This window comes from Chiloscyllium punctatum, chromosome 4 (genome assembly GCF_047496795.1).
Source record: "Chiloscyllium punctatum isolate Juve2018m chromosome 4, sChiPun1.3, whole genome shotgun sequence".
Taxonomy (NCBI): Eukaryota; Metazoa; Chordata; class Chondrichthyes; order Orectolobiformes; family Hemiscylliidae; genus Chiloscyllium; species Chiloscyllium punctatum.
In genome coordinates this window covers 68088045-68103186 of record NC_092742.1, presented here as the reverse complement: position 1 = coordinate 68103186, position 15142 = coordinate 68088045, and the positions used below count along the sequence as shown (strand labels likewise).

The following is a 15142-nucleotide window of genomic DNA, read 5'->3' as shown; positions in this document are numbered from 1 at the left end:
ATTTTTCAATCAAATTGCCTCTTGGTCTTAAACACCAGTGAATCAAAGCCTAGTTTGTCAATGATTTTCTCATTGAACAATCCACCTGAACTAAGTATTAGGCTGGTAAACCTTCTTTGAACTATTTTCCAATGCAGCATTTTTCAAATAAGAGACCAATACTGCCAACAGTGCTCCAGATGTGACCTCATGAATATCTTGCTTGACAGAAGAGTGACAACCTTACTTTGTTTTCAATTCTCCATGCGATAAATGACAGTATTCCTAGCTTTTCTAATTAGTTGTTGTACCTGCATTCTATCCTTTATGCAATTCATGCACTAGAACACATATCCAAAAGCTCCACAAACTTCCACCATTTAGAGAATGTTTGTTTCTTTTTTATTCTTGCCAAAATACACAATTTTTCATTTTCCCATATTGTGCTCCATTTACCAGATCTTTTCCCATTTGTACAATTTATCTATAACCTTTCATTACTTCCTTCTGTCCTTTTCACAATTTACTTTCTTGCCTACCTTGTGCCATGGACAAATTTACTTGGATGGAGGGACATATTTTTGGTCCCTCCATCCAAGTAACTTACATAAATTACATGATGATGTAGTACTGTTGCCATAATTCTATATTTCCTGTTAGTTGCTTCTGAGCAATATGTTACCATGATACCATGACTTTTATTTTTCTGCAATGGCATTTGATAACATTTTGGAAATCCAAGTACTGTACATCCATTGATTGCTCTTCATTCACAACAAATGTTATTTCCTCAAAGAATTCCAAGAAACTGTATTTCCTTTTTCATAAAAGGATTTGAACATTTCTAAGTGCCCTGCTACAAGTGGCTGTAATAGCTTCTAACATCTTCAGTATTACAGATGTTGCGCTAATTGACCTGTAATTTTTTGATTTGTCTTCCCCGCTTTTTGAATAACAGATTGCATTCACTGTTTTCCCCTATTAGGGGAACTAGAGAATCTAGGTAATATTATACATTTAAAACCAATATATCAGCTATCTAGTAGGTGTTTCTTTTAAAAGCATGGGATGAAGTCCATTGGGACCAAAGAATTGTCAACCAGCGGATCCAACAATTTGCCTAGTATTACTACATGGGTGATTTTAATTTTCTTGAGCTCCCACCTTCAGAATAGTGAAAATGTTGAACACTCTACCATAGGTAGTTGTTGAAATGAATTGTGTAGATGCACTTGAGGCCTGGACAAGTTTATAAGGAAGAACAGAATGGAGGTTTGCAATTTATTGAGGAGAAAAGGCTCAAGTGGAATGTAAGCAGCAGTATGGATTCGTTGGGCCAAATGGTCTGTTTCTGTGTTATATATACACTATCAAATAATATCTAACAAATAGAGAAGGTTTCAGCAACAGAAACTTGTGGAGACTTAGTCAAGCAGTGGTATTGGTAACAGTAGTATTGCATGTTTCAATAATATATGGTTGGAAACTCAGTTTGTGGTGGTATAAGTGTTGCTTGCCTGTTTTCAGTCCAAACATGGTTTGTGCCTCATATAATGCACAAATTTAAAAATTCCATAGTTAATACCAACACAAGTGAACAGAAGTGAACCCAGCATTCATTTTTATGAATCAGCACTTTCCAACTTCTGCCATACTGTAAAATATACTCTATTATTTCCACTCCATTGCTGTAGGCTAGGAGTCACATGTAGGCCAGATGAGATAACTGTGGCAGATTTCCATTTCTGAAGTGCATGAGAGAATCAGATTGTTTTTTTTACAACAATGAATGTTTGTTTCATGTTGCCATACCAAGACTATTTTTCAGTTCTGATAATTTAAATTAATTAATTGATTTTAAATGGAACCAATTGTTATGGTATGATTAAATCTGTGTCCAGGGTATTAGCCTGTGTGAAAACAACCAATGCTGAGGCTACAGTGGGTCAGATAGCATCCATAGAGAGAGCAAGCTAAGTTTCAAGTCTAGATGACTCCAGCATCTGCAGTAATTTGCTTCTACATATTAGCCTGAGTATCTCATATACCATCACAGCCTTCCCTTTTTATTGACTTGCCTGTAAAACATATTGCAATTTTATTTTATGTTCTTTGATAATTTAATTTCATTGCACATATTCATTTTACAAATTTTTTGACTTTTCTTTTAATTGCTTTATGCATTCTGTTATCATGCACTGCGTCGTCATCTATGTACTTAAAAGTTTGGAACGAGGTATATTTTAGTTGTTCCCTTATATCTTCATCCTTCCATGGAGTTTTGCTAGATTTTACTTTGTTCTTTCCTTTTTGTAGAATTTGTCTCCTTGCACTGTGGAGCCATTTACTTCTTATCATTTTTTTCATTTCTGATGTACCTTGTTATTTATCAATATAGTTTTCCATTTTATTTTCCCAAGTTATATTCGCAGCCCTTCAAAATCAGCTTTTCTCCCATCTATTAATGTAATTTTCAGCGTAAGAATGTCCTTCTCCATAAAGTATATTGTATTGTAGTAACAATACCTTAATGTCCCCTTCTGTTGACTTCTGTTATCTGCTCTAGCTCATTCCCCACTTATATCTTTTGCTGTTGGCATTTTCAGTATATTCCTTTACCTCACTCTTCTGTCTGATGAAAATCATTATTGGTATAAAATTAATATTGAAATCCCCACATTCTGTGATTATCATTTGATTCCTTCATTTGTCTACATATTTCTTCACCTCACTTCAGTAGATGCTCTGTACACTATTATTAGATTTTTTCATTCATTGCATATGGGCATTGGTGGCTGGGCCAAGCTTTATTGCCCATCTCTAGTTTCCCTTGACAAGTTGGTAGCGCCACAGTCTAATTCCTATTGGAGGACCTACAATGCTGTTAGAAACGCTGTTACAGAATTTGACCCAGCAATATTGAAGGAAAAGTTATACACTTCTATTCAGTTGGTGAGTGGCTTTAGGGAACTTGTAGTTGATGGTGATCCCATGTATCTGCTGCCCTTTTCCTTGTAAATGGCAGTGGCTGTTGGTTTAGATGGTGCTGCCTCAGGACACTTGGTGACTTTTTACATTGCACCTTGTAGATGGGACAACTTGCTGTTGCTGAGCATTTCTGGATGAGGAGTTACTATTTGTGGATGTCTTGCCAATTTGCCCTGGATGGTGACAAGCTTCTTTAGTGTTGCTGGAGCTTACCCAGGCAAGTGTGGAATATTGCACAATACTCTTGACTTCTGCTTTTAAATGGTAGAAACGTTTTGGGGCATCAGTAGGGGAGTTGGTCGCTGCAAGCTTCCTAGCTTCTGACTTGCTTTCATAACCACAGTATTTATATGGCTCATCTAGTTCAATTTCTGGTCAATGGTAACCAGTGTGACAGTTCTTACTGTATTAACTGTATAATTTATTGAATTTCTGTTGTCTGTGAATAAAGCTAAGCACTGCAATTATTAACAAACAGGCCAGGTGCTATCTCATGATGGAGCGAGCTTACGATAAATGGATAGAAATAGTTCAATGTAGGATACTGACCAAAGCAATATCTGCAATGATATTGGTACTTAGATGACTGACACCCATATCACCACAGCAATCTTCCTTTTGCTATGTTTAACTCCAGCTAGTGAAGAGCTTTTCTGCTGATTTTCATTGATTTTACAGGTATCCCCTCCTTTTGAACATTCACTTTACTCAATTTTGCTTTTACAAAAGACCTACATTAGTACCTGCCTTTGTGAATCCGAAGAGGATTTTTGCTTTTATGAAAAACAGTGATGCTTTTTCCCATATAAATCATGCACCACTGTTTTACACCATTTTCAGCTTACAAAAGATTCCTGGGAATGTTCTAGCTTCAGATAGCAGGACCTACCTGTACAGTCAGAGAAATGTTGTGTAAAAGGAAATCACTCTCACCTCACCCCTAGAATTCAATTATTTTGTCCACATCTGGACTGAGGCTGTAATAACTTCTAAACTGAAGTGGTCCACATGGAATTCAAATTGGGCTTCAGTGATCATTTTTTTTTGCTCCATGTGTCCATCATCCCAGTATGAAATGACTATTGGGATCTGTCAGTGGACAGGGTATGGTTACCAAGACCTATAGGATCAATGAAGTTAAGTTGATCAGGTCAATGTCTCTTTCAGAAGAGACATTTTTTTTGTCCCCTGCTTGAGGACTGGGTGAAGGAGTAGGATGGTAGGGAATGCAGCAGACTGAAACTTCATTTGTGTTTCATGTCAAGGGACACCACAAAAGATCAAGGGAGCAATTATAAATAAGCAAGATTTCATTGTTTCAAATCTTACAGAACATTACCATATCCTGGATAGCTCCGTGGTCTTCACTGACAACATTCCATTTTGCTGGTTGCCATTTCCATTTATGATCATTAGTAGAGATGGGAACTTAAGAGGATGATGTCAGCTTGCTCATCCCTTTTGCATTGACAACTGTCCGGAGGCAGATGTAAGTTTTGAGTACTCCAACTCCTATAGGTAATTGGTAGTATACAATTTCTGGTGCAGAAACCTATTCTTATTGGACCCGTCCGTTTTCCACTGCTACCATATCAGGACTGGTGAATTTCCATTTTAGACATACAACTGGCCCTGAAAAAAGTCAAGGCCACAATGTTTAATGCTTCAGATTACAGTCAATAAACTACAAAAATTCTCATTCAATACTGGCTAATAATTACAGTTTCTAATTGTATCAATACCATTATATGTTCCAACTGGATTTGAAACAAATATTCAGGAAATGCATATATTCCTGAAGAAATAGTTTTGATTTGTTTGTTAATACATGTTTATTAGTAGATGTTAATGGGAAGGGAAATCTGAACTAGTATTATAATGTAGTGGCCCCAATTATTGTGGGGTGATGCTCAATTTTTGTTCGTACAGAACAAGTCAGATCCCTAATATTAATCTGGCTGGATGGACTGTAATTTTTAAAAATCATTCTGTTACTGAAATGACCTTATATTCAAACACATGCAATATCTTAGTCATTCTTTTAACAATAAAACAAAACAAATGTGTATTAACAACCGAAATTAATCCAAGCAAGAAAACAACTCTGCTCCCTTAAACATTGATTCAAAGACTTTTTAAGCACGCAGTAGACATAACCTAAACATCATTTTGTATCAGAACCAGGACAGCCTAGCACAATATTAAAATATCAGATAATCTACTGGAACTGTGAATAATTCTTTGTTAACTAATATTATTATTGTCCTGACTAGGATTCCTTCTAATGCTATACTATCACCAATGCATCTTCAATTCCTTTTTACTGCAACTTCAAAATTTCACTTTTCCACCAACTGTATATCCCAACACTCTGGTCTGATATTAGCAGTAACTAGACAAAAGTGAGTACAGCAGATGCTTGAAATGAGAGTCAAGAGTGTAGTGCTGGAAAAGCACAGCAGGTCAGGCAGCATCCAAGGAGCAGGAGAGTCGACATTTTGGGCATAAGTCCTTCCTGGTGAAGGTTTTATACTCAAAATGTTGACTCTCCTGCTCCTCTGATGTTGTCTGAACCGCTGTGGTTTTCCAGCGCCACACTTTTTGACTTTGATCTCCAGTATCTGCGGTCCTGACTTTCTCCAATTGCAAATGCACAGACTGTCTACAGCCTAGAATTACAAGAGCTCAAACTTACAGTAAACAATATTAAAATAAACATATATAAATCTCAGCTTCATTACACAAATTAGAACTCAGACTAAAATAAATTTTCTTAATTGCTTGAGTGAATTATTTACTGTTCTCTTGGCTGAACAATTGTAATGAGTAATTGCATATAGTATAATATACATAATATAAATTATTGCCCTCTAGATGCTTCAATGTTTTAAATTTGTCCATCATTATCTGCTGTGGCACACTAAGCACAAGCAAATGGAGTATTTTCTTTGCTCTACTGACAGTCAAGCTAATTGAAGAGCTGAATCAATGCATCTCCTGCACTTATAACGGTATCGGACAATATTTTGTTGAATCTGGCTGCAAGTATATTGGTGAGAGCTATAAATTATTTATATATCCATTATTCAACCTCAAAGTTATTTTAATGTTCGATATACGTCTTATCAGATATTTAAAATGGCGCAGATCTTATAACTATATTTATTAATATATTGCAAATTACTGAACTTTTTAAAAAATTCACTACTGGGGTATGGACATTGCTGGCTGAGCCAGCATGTATTGTCTGTCCCTAGTTACCCTTGAGAAGATTATGGTGAGCTGCCTTGAACCCCTGCAGACCATGTGCTGTCAGTAGACCCTAAAAGTTGTTTGGGAGGGAAGTCTAGACTCTTGACCCAGTGACATTGAAGAAAAGCGACAGAGTGGTTGGTCGGTATGTGGTAAAGTACCACAAAATTATCTTGGCGTCAGTATCGAATACAAAAATGTTATTTGTGTTTCATTGCAGAAAAAATGCTGTCCATATTTTAATGCTCAATAAATCTTGGCACAAAAAATGTTTGTAGAATGGAATAATTGAGTGGTTAGAGGATTGTTATAAGAGCCTTTCAATCCTTGTATCTATGCTAGCTCTGCATGTGTTAGACTTCTCAGGGGCAATTAGATACAGGCAATAAATACTGGACTTGAATGCATTGCCTACAACCCATCTATGAATAGATTTTACAAAAGGATCAGTTCATCCCATTCTCTCACATTTGTTTTTAGTCTTGCAAGTTTTTTTTTCTGTTCAGATAATTTGCATTAAGTTTAATGCAGAAAACTGTAAGGTAACACATCTTGGTAGATGAAATATGGAAAGACAATACAGGCTCAATTTTACAACTTTCAACGGAATACAGTAGTAGAGGGACCTTGGGGTTCACGTGCATAATTTTCTGAAGGTTGCTAGGCAAGTTGAAACAGTTGTTAAGAAGGCTTATAGGATACTCCAGGTTTATAAGTAGAAACCTAGAATATGAAGCAAGGAAGTGTGCTAAACCTCTACAAGTCATTGGTCAGACCACATTTGGAATATTATGTTTAATTTTGGGCAACTTATTTAAGGAAGAAGGTTAAAGCCCTGGAGAGATTGCAAAGGAGATTTATTAGAACCATACCAAGAATGAAATACAAGGAAAGATGAGAGAAACTGGGCTTCTTCTCCATGGAGCACAGAAGATTAAGAGATGACCATATCATGGTGTCCAAAATTAAGAACAATTTTAAAAGGTAAAGAAGGATATTCTGTTTCTACTAGTTGGTATATCAGTAATGAAGGGAGTCACAATTTCAAGATTGTCAGCAAAATTGCTCGGAGTGAGTTGAGGAGAAGCACCTTTACTCAGAGTTGTTACGATTTTGCACTGCCTGGAGAGTGGTGGAGATGTAATCCATAGGGGCCTTCAAAGAAAGCTAATATATATTTGAAAATGATTAATTCAGAGTTCTGCGATGTCAGTCTGAGTACCACTTTCTGGAGCTAGTACAGCCTTGATGTGGTGAATGATGTCCTTGTACACAGCAAAATTCTGATTCAAATTAATAATATTTTGAAGCTATGATTGAATTTGCTTCCACAATCTCTGGCATTGCATTCTAGATTCTAATTACTCCAAGTTCATACTTGTTTTTCCACAATTCATCTGAAGCATTTTGCTTAAAATTCCACTCAATCAATTATACATGTCAATTCTTGCTTACATTCTTTCCAACTTTTTATTCTTGTTTTTGGTGGTACATACATGATTGTATAAATGCTAACAGCCATTCCTTTCACCAAGTGGTCATTCCTCCCATTAACCTGGATAGCAAGGATCACCATATTCAAGTTAATTCCTCCTCATTAATTCTGCAAATGCTGATTAGCCGTCTGAGATAAGTATGAGAAAATGTTTAACTTTCTCTAACTAGAGATGTTGTAAAATTTGGTGCGGTTGGTTGCTAGTTGAAGAAAAATTGCTTGACTTGCTTCGACCAGAGATTGAGTCACAGATTCACAAAATTATTATGGTGCAGAAGGAGGTCATTTAGCCTATCATGTCTATATTGCCTTTTTAAGCTTTTTAACTTCGTGCCACTCTCCTGTCTTATCCTTGTAACCCTACACATGGATATCTATTTAAATAGAAACTATTGCCCTCTTGAATGCCTGAATTGAACCAACAACACTTCTAGGCAATGTGTTCATACCCTAACTGTTTGGTGAAAAAAGTATTTCTCACCTTGCATTTGCTTCTTCTGCAAAGCATTTTAAAACAGTACCTCCTTGGTCTTTATCAATTTATATGTGAGAGCATTTCCTCTCTATCTACTTAGTGTATACCCCACGTGATTTTGAAAACTCCTGTAGAGGAAAACAATTCTAGTTTCTTCACACTTTCCTCATATCTGAATGTCGCATTCCTAGAAGCATTTTTGAAATTTCTTTGACACTTTCTCCAATACATTCACATCCTTCCCATAGTGTAGTGCATAGAATTGCAAATGATATGCCTGTAATGGTCCAACCAGTGGCTTATATAAATTCATCACAATCTCCATACTCTTGTATTCTATGCCACTATTTTTAAAGCCGAGGGTATTATATGCTTTTTTGTTGCAAAACTATACTTTATTTATGAAAAATCTTTATTTGCATTCACAGGTGCTAAAACAGTTCTGTACAGTCTTTGCATATTAAGAAATACAGACATTGGAATTTGATATTCCCTGCAAAGCCAAAATCAGGATACTATTTACATACATTGAGGCAACAGTAGGTTCTGGTAACTGAACAGACCCTAGTTATACTTTGGCAGAAAGACCTGAAACAGTGGTCTTACCCTATTGCGCCCTAGCAGCAACTGCTCCAAGCTTTAGTGTACCTGTAAGCACATCGTCCTGGACCTTGGAATATGCCAGTTTATAACACTTGATCGGGGTCAACTCTTTATGCTGGAAAACCAACAAGCAGACCAAAAAGCATCTTTTGAGTTGATGGTCCTCTAGGAACTCTATGTTTGTCTCTGTGTGCATCCTGGGGAATAGCCTATAGAGCACAGACTCCATTATTACAGAGTGACTCGGAATGACTCTCTCTCTCTTTCTCTCTGCTTCCTTTGCAAAGACACATTTCAGAAGGAGATGTGACAATCTCTTTGTCAGTGCAGCCACTCCAGAGGCAGCGTACAGTGGCACACAGAAGCTGGCACAGAGGCACACAGAAGCCGAACGTGCATGAAGGATCTGACAGATAGTGCCCTTCTCTGCACTGCCAAGCTACATCTTGATGCTTGTTAAAATGTTCTGATGATGAGGCATTCTGCCAATTAATTTTGACAGTCTCCTGAGTGAACCATGCAACGGGATCCACCCTTTCCTTTTCCCGCAAGGTCTCAAGGACACTAATGCTGACCACTTCCTGATGGACTTGTGGTCAAAAGTCTTTCTCTTTGCAAATTTTTCGACAAAGGACAGGAGATTTGGAATACTCCAACTGCTTGGAGCATTCTGCAGCATCAAAGCCAGACCCATCCTTTGCAACACTGGGGACAGGTAGCCTTAGTACATAGTATACTTGATGTTGTATGTCAAAGGTCTGTGCACAGCTTGATGCAACCACACACAAAGGTGACCATCATATTTAGGGAAGCTTTGGGTCTGCCTTTCCTTGTTTATCCAGAGCTTTGTACATTGTGGCCCTGTGGATACTGTCCATCTTTAACCTCCAGATGAAGTGGAAGATGGCTCAAGTGACTGAAAAGGTGCAAGTTCAGGGAGCAGGCCAGATCTGTGCCACATGCAGCGGCATCAACATATCTGACACCTGACAACCAGGTTTTTACCCACAATGTTCATGAGTCTGCACACTGACAGCAGATCCAAGCAGAAAATGGCGATGTACTCCATGTACTGGAAGTCTTTGACCTGCAGGCCTCCACTACCTAGACTAGTCATCCCTGTCAAGCTTTCATCCTTGTTGGATTCAGCAAAAGGTTTTATACAATACATAAACAAGACCGCAGAAAGTGGGCGGCCTTGCCTGACTCCAGATCTGGATGCTTTATTAACAGCTGTCTATCTGCTCTGTCACTTTCAGTGGCTTATGCACACAAGCACTGAGGACTGTCTGCCCCTGCACACCTTTTAAAACATCCTGTCTTTCCATTTCCTTTGTACCAAAGTGCATCACCTCATAAATGATGATAAAGGATATTCATTCATTCACTTCATTTGCCATCTATCTGCCCAGTCCATGAACATGTCAGTGTCCTTTGAAGTTCTAAGAGACTGTGCCTTCGTACACTGATAAGTACACTGACAGCCCATCCAAACAATGAAGCTATTGATTAGGGCCTTTTTAAAACAATATTTAATGTAAGATAGTGTTTAGGAGAGCAAACAATTTATTTCAGTATTCTTTGAAAGATTATCCTTAAAGAGTTACCACTGGAGGATTTAACTTCAACTGTTTTACTTGCCCAACAGTGTCTAGGAATGTGCAGGCTAGGTGGATTGGCTATGGTAAATGCAGGGTTATGGGGATAGGGTCAGGGGCAACATCTGGATGGGATGATCCTCAGAAGGTTGGTGTAGACTCTATAGGTCAAATGGCCTCTTTCCACACTGTAGGGATTCTCTGATTCCATATTCACTTGCACTTTTAAAATGTCTGCTATACTATGACTTGTGCTGTTGTATCTGGTAAAATCACATTTATGATGGATGAACAACCTTAATAAACATGCCAAAGAAAGAACAAGATGCAATTAACAAGCATTGTTTATCTCTCTCAAACAACTGACTTCCTGACTATAGATATTCTCTGATGTCAGTGATACTCGAACTTTGATATTAAGGACTAGAGCCAAAACAATGTACTTTAACGTGAATGACACTGATGCTGAAGAAATGTACTAGTGCCTGGCCTGAACAAATTATTGCACATGTCCATCCACCTTGTGACTGACTGTATGGAAATAAGGATTATTCTATGCATCTTTGCAGGGATAGGTTTGTTCTATTTATAAACTATACAAAACAGTGCGTTGCCATTCAACGCAGGGAGCTATGCAATGGAAAATTCAAATATCGTCTCCCTCATAGCTCATTGGTCTGCTGAGGAAAAACTATATGATATTTTGTCTCTTGCAGGGTCAGTGCTACCTTATTGGATTCTCAGGCATTTCAAGGCAACGTAGTTGTCTACATGCAATCTGAATAATTGAAGAGCAACTGATGATTGAACTTTCAAAAGGAGATAGACTTCCCTTTTGGGATAGACTTCACTGCGCAGCACTCAGATATGATATGCTGACTGAAGTTTTCAGAGCTTCCTACATAAATTTCGTGCCATTTGATGTTAATACATTGTCTCACTGATTGCTACCTTTTACCTAATGATCAGTAGGAAATGTACTGTGCAGATACTTGAAGTCGGTTCACTCAAAGATACCAAATTTACCATCAAATGTATAATAAGAGAAAATGTCAAGGACTGCAAAAATACCAAAGTCCACATTCCTTTATACTAAACAGGGTTGGTGCCAATTAATAAATGATTAACCAAAGTCCAAACCTAGCACATTCATTCTGAAGTTTGTTTCAGTTAGCTCAATGATGCAAAGCTCTGTCATGCTGTTTTGGATGGCTTTCCTGGAAGTCTTCACCCTCATCTTCTACTTCATTATTGTATAGTTATTTTGTCTCCGGCCAGGACATTCTTTTTTTCTCTCACAGCTTCACTTATGAAGGACACACTTTCTGGGTTAAACTTCAAGGCTCCATGACTGTGGTCCAGGGATCAAAACCTCCATTTTAACTGGGTGTATGGTCTGTTCCACTGTGTCCCTGATGGAAGCATGAGTTGTACTTCTTACGTCAATCTGAGTATTTCATAATGGTATCATGGGTCATGTTTGGAAGGGGCACCCTTGTCTTACAGCAGCCATCCCCTTATACCCAAGGACCTTGAAAAGAGGCAGGAACCCATGGGTTACCAAGTTTTTCAGAATCCCAGGACTGCATAGATATCCAAAATTTGGCAATGATGGTCACATATAATTTGAGCATTAATGGAAGTACTTTCTGTTAATAAACTGCAAATTGGAGATGGGACATTCTCCAAGCAATGAGAGTACAGTTGATAGTGTTTTGTACCTGAGAAGCCAGCGAACAAACTGCTCAACTTCTCTTGCCATGGGAGAAGGATATCAACAGCTATGATCTGGAGGAAATGGCATCCAAGATGCATTAATAGGTTGAAGATTGGGAGAGAGAGTCATAGAATCATGCTGTACAAAAGAGGCCCTTAGGCCCATAGAGTCTAAACCAGCAAAAGTACTCTAAATATACATTAGTCCCACTTACTAGCACTTGGCATGAGCCTTAAATGTCTTGAAATTTAAATTGCTCATTTAAGTATTGTTGAAGGTTGTGAAGTTTCTTGCCTCAACTACCCTCCCAGGCAGTGCATTTCAGATTTCCACCACTTTCTGGGTGAAAATTCATTTTCCACAAATGCCTCTAAATATCCTGCCTTTCATGAGTAAATTATACCTGCTTGCTATTGACCCTTGAACTAAAGGTAACAGCTGCATCCTATCCACCTTGTCCAGGCCTCTCGTAATCTTACACATTTCATCAGGTCTCTTCTAAGCCTCCTCTGCTCTAAAGAAAACCTGATTCTATCAAGATTCACTTCTTAGCTAAAATGCTCCAACTCAGACAATATCCTGGTGAATATTCTCTGCACCTCTTTCAGTGCAACTTCTTCCTTCTGATAGCATGGTGACCAGACCTGCACACAATACTCCAACTGTGACCTAACCGACAGCTCCAATATAATCTCCCTGCCCTTATAATGCCTTTCAACTGAGAAAGGTAAATATCCCGTATGCCTTCTCAACTATCCTATTAACTTGTCCTTCCACCTTCAGGGATCTGTTTCTCTGAGCTTCCTAGTGAGCTGCCATTCATTGAGTACTCCCTTGTCTCTTTACTTTCAATGTGCATCACTTCACACTCTTCGGAGTTAAATTCTATCTGCCACTGATGTGCCCATCTCACTGACCCATCTATGTTCTCCTGTAACCTGAGACCTTCTTCCTCATTATTAACCATGCGGCAAATCTTCATAAACTTACTTATCGCCCCCATATTCTAATCTATATCATTTACGTATCATGAATAATAAAGGATCCAGTCTGATCCCTGTGGTACACAACAGGGCACCATCTTCCAATCATACATACATTTCCTTCTGGAACTATCATCTGTCTCTTAAACCAATTTTGGATCCAACTTGCCACAATGCTCTGGATTCCATGTGCTTTTACTTTCTTTATCAGTCTCTCATGAGACACCTTGTCAAATCCATATAAACGACATCAACTGCAATATGCTCATCTACACTCCTGATTACGTCTCAAAACACTCTTTCACATTTGTTTGAAATGACCTCCCCCTAACAAAGCCATGCTGACTATATCTGTCTTCAACTGTTCCCCAATCCTCTGGCACCTCCCCTGTGCTCAAAAAGGAATTAAACATTTGGAACAGTACCTTTGTAATTTCCTCCACTGTCTCCACAGCTGCTGGAGGCACAATTCATCCAGACCTAGGGGAAATCTGTTGACTTTTAAGCTGGCCAAAACCTCCAAAACCTCACTGGCTATGTTAATCAACTCAAGAACCTCACAATCCTGCTTCTCGAATTCTGTACCTACATCCTCTTTCTCCTGAGTGAAGACAGAAGTAAAGTACAGGGTACTCCCTTAACACTCTACAGAAGTCCCTGGTTTCTCATACAGCCCCTTTGGTCACTAATGGGCCCTATTCTTTCTGAAGAAGGGTCACAGGACTCAAAACATACCTTTCCCTTTCTCTTTCCATTGATTCTGCCAGACCTGAGTTTCTCCAGTAATTTCTGTCTTTGGTTTAGATTTCTAGCATCCACTATTCTTTGTTTTATATTGCCCTCTCTCTCCTTGGTTATCTTTTTTTCCCCTTTAATAAACTTACAGAATGTTTTGTGATTTTTTTCCCCTAATCTTACCTGCCATCTTTTTTCCCCCTTTGCTGTCCTATTTGCTTTTTTTTTAAGTTCTACCCTGCACTTTCTGTACCTCATTAGTGTCTCTGTTGATTTTCTCCCTTTGTACCTGTTAAAAGCCTCTCCATTTTTATCCAGACCTGAATATTTCTAGACATTCAGGATTCTCTGGCCTTGTTGCTCCTACATTTCAACCTAAAGGGAATATGTTGAGCCAGTATTCTCCCCAATTCTTTTTTGAATGCCCTGCACTTTTGTGCTATAGATTAACCACACATAATTGTTCCCAGTATGTTTTGGTCAGATCCTACCTTGCTTTATAAAATCTGTCTTCACCAAATCCAAAAGACCTTTTTTGCAGATCATCTTGATCCTTTACCATAACAAAATTAAATTGTAGTATGTTGTTGTCGTTATCACTGAAATTCACCCCCACTGCCACCTCACACTTGTCTGACTTCATTCCCAAGAATTAGATCCAGTGCTGCACTATCCCTTGTTGGATTCTCTGTTTTAATATAAAAAGCCCTTAAGAATTCATTTCAAGAAATATGGTCCCTTTAAACTTTAAATGCTTTGACTACCCCAATTCATGGACAGGAAGTTGAAATCCCCTAATATAATTAACCCATTATTATTTTTACACACCTCAGGTGAATTGTCCATATATAGAGAGTCATAGAGAATAGAGCTGTACAGCATGGAAACAGAGCCTTCAGTCCAATTTATCTATGCCAACCAGATATCCTAAATTAATCTAGTCCTATTTGCCAGCGTTTAGCCCATATCCCCCTCAACACTTTCTATTATGTTCACCCATCCAGATGCTTTTCAAATCTTGTAATTGTACCAGCCTCCACCACTTCATCTGGCAGCTATTCCACACATGCACCACCCTCTGTGTGAAAAGGTTGCCCCTTAGGTCTGTTTTAAATCTTTCCCCTCTCACCTTAAACCTATGCCCTCTAGTTTTGGACTCCCCCACCCTGGGGAAAATATGTCATCAATTCACTCTGTTATGGACCAGGCCACACCCTTCAAAAGATTTCTAGAAGGTAGCCCAGACCCTAAATTTGCTAGTTGTTTTAAGCAAGTATAAAGTGGGATATTCCAGAAGAGAATCAACTGGTCAAACCA

At 38.3% G+C, this 15142-nt stretch overlaps 1 protein-coding gene across 7 annotated transcripts in view; it reads left to right on the top strand.

Moving 5' to 3' along the window:
* The window catches only part of npas3 (neuronal PAS domain protein 3), a 1321930-nt gene that overhangs the window by 656379 nt on the left and 650409 nt on the right, over positions 1 to 15142 (top strand). The window lies entirely within an intron of this gene.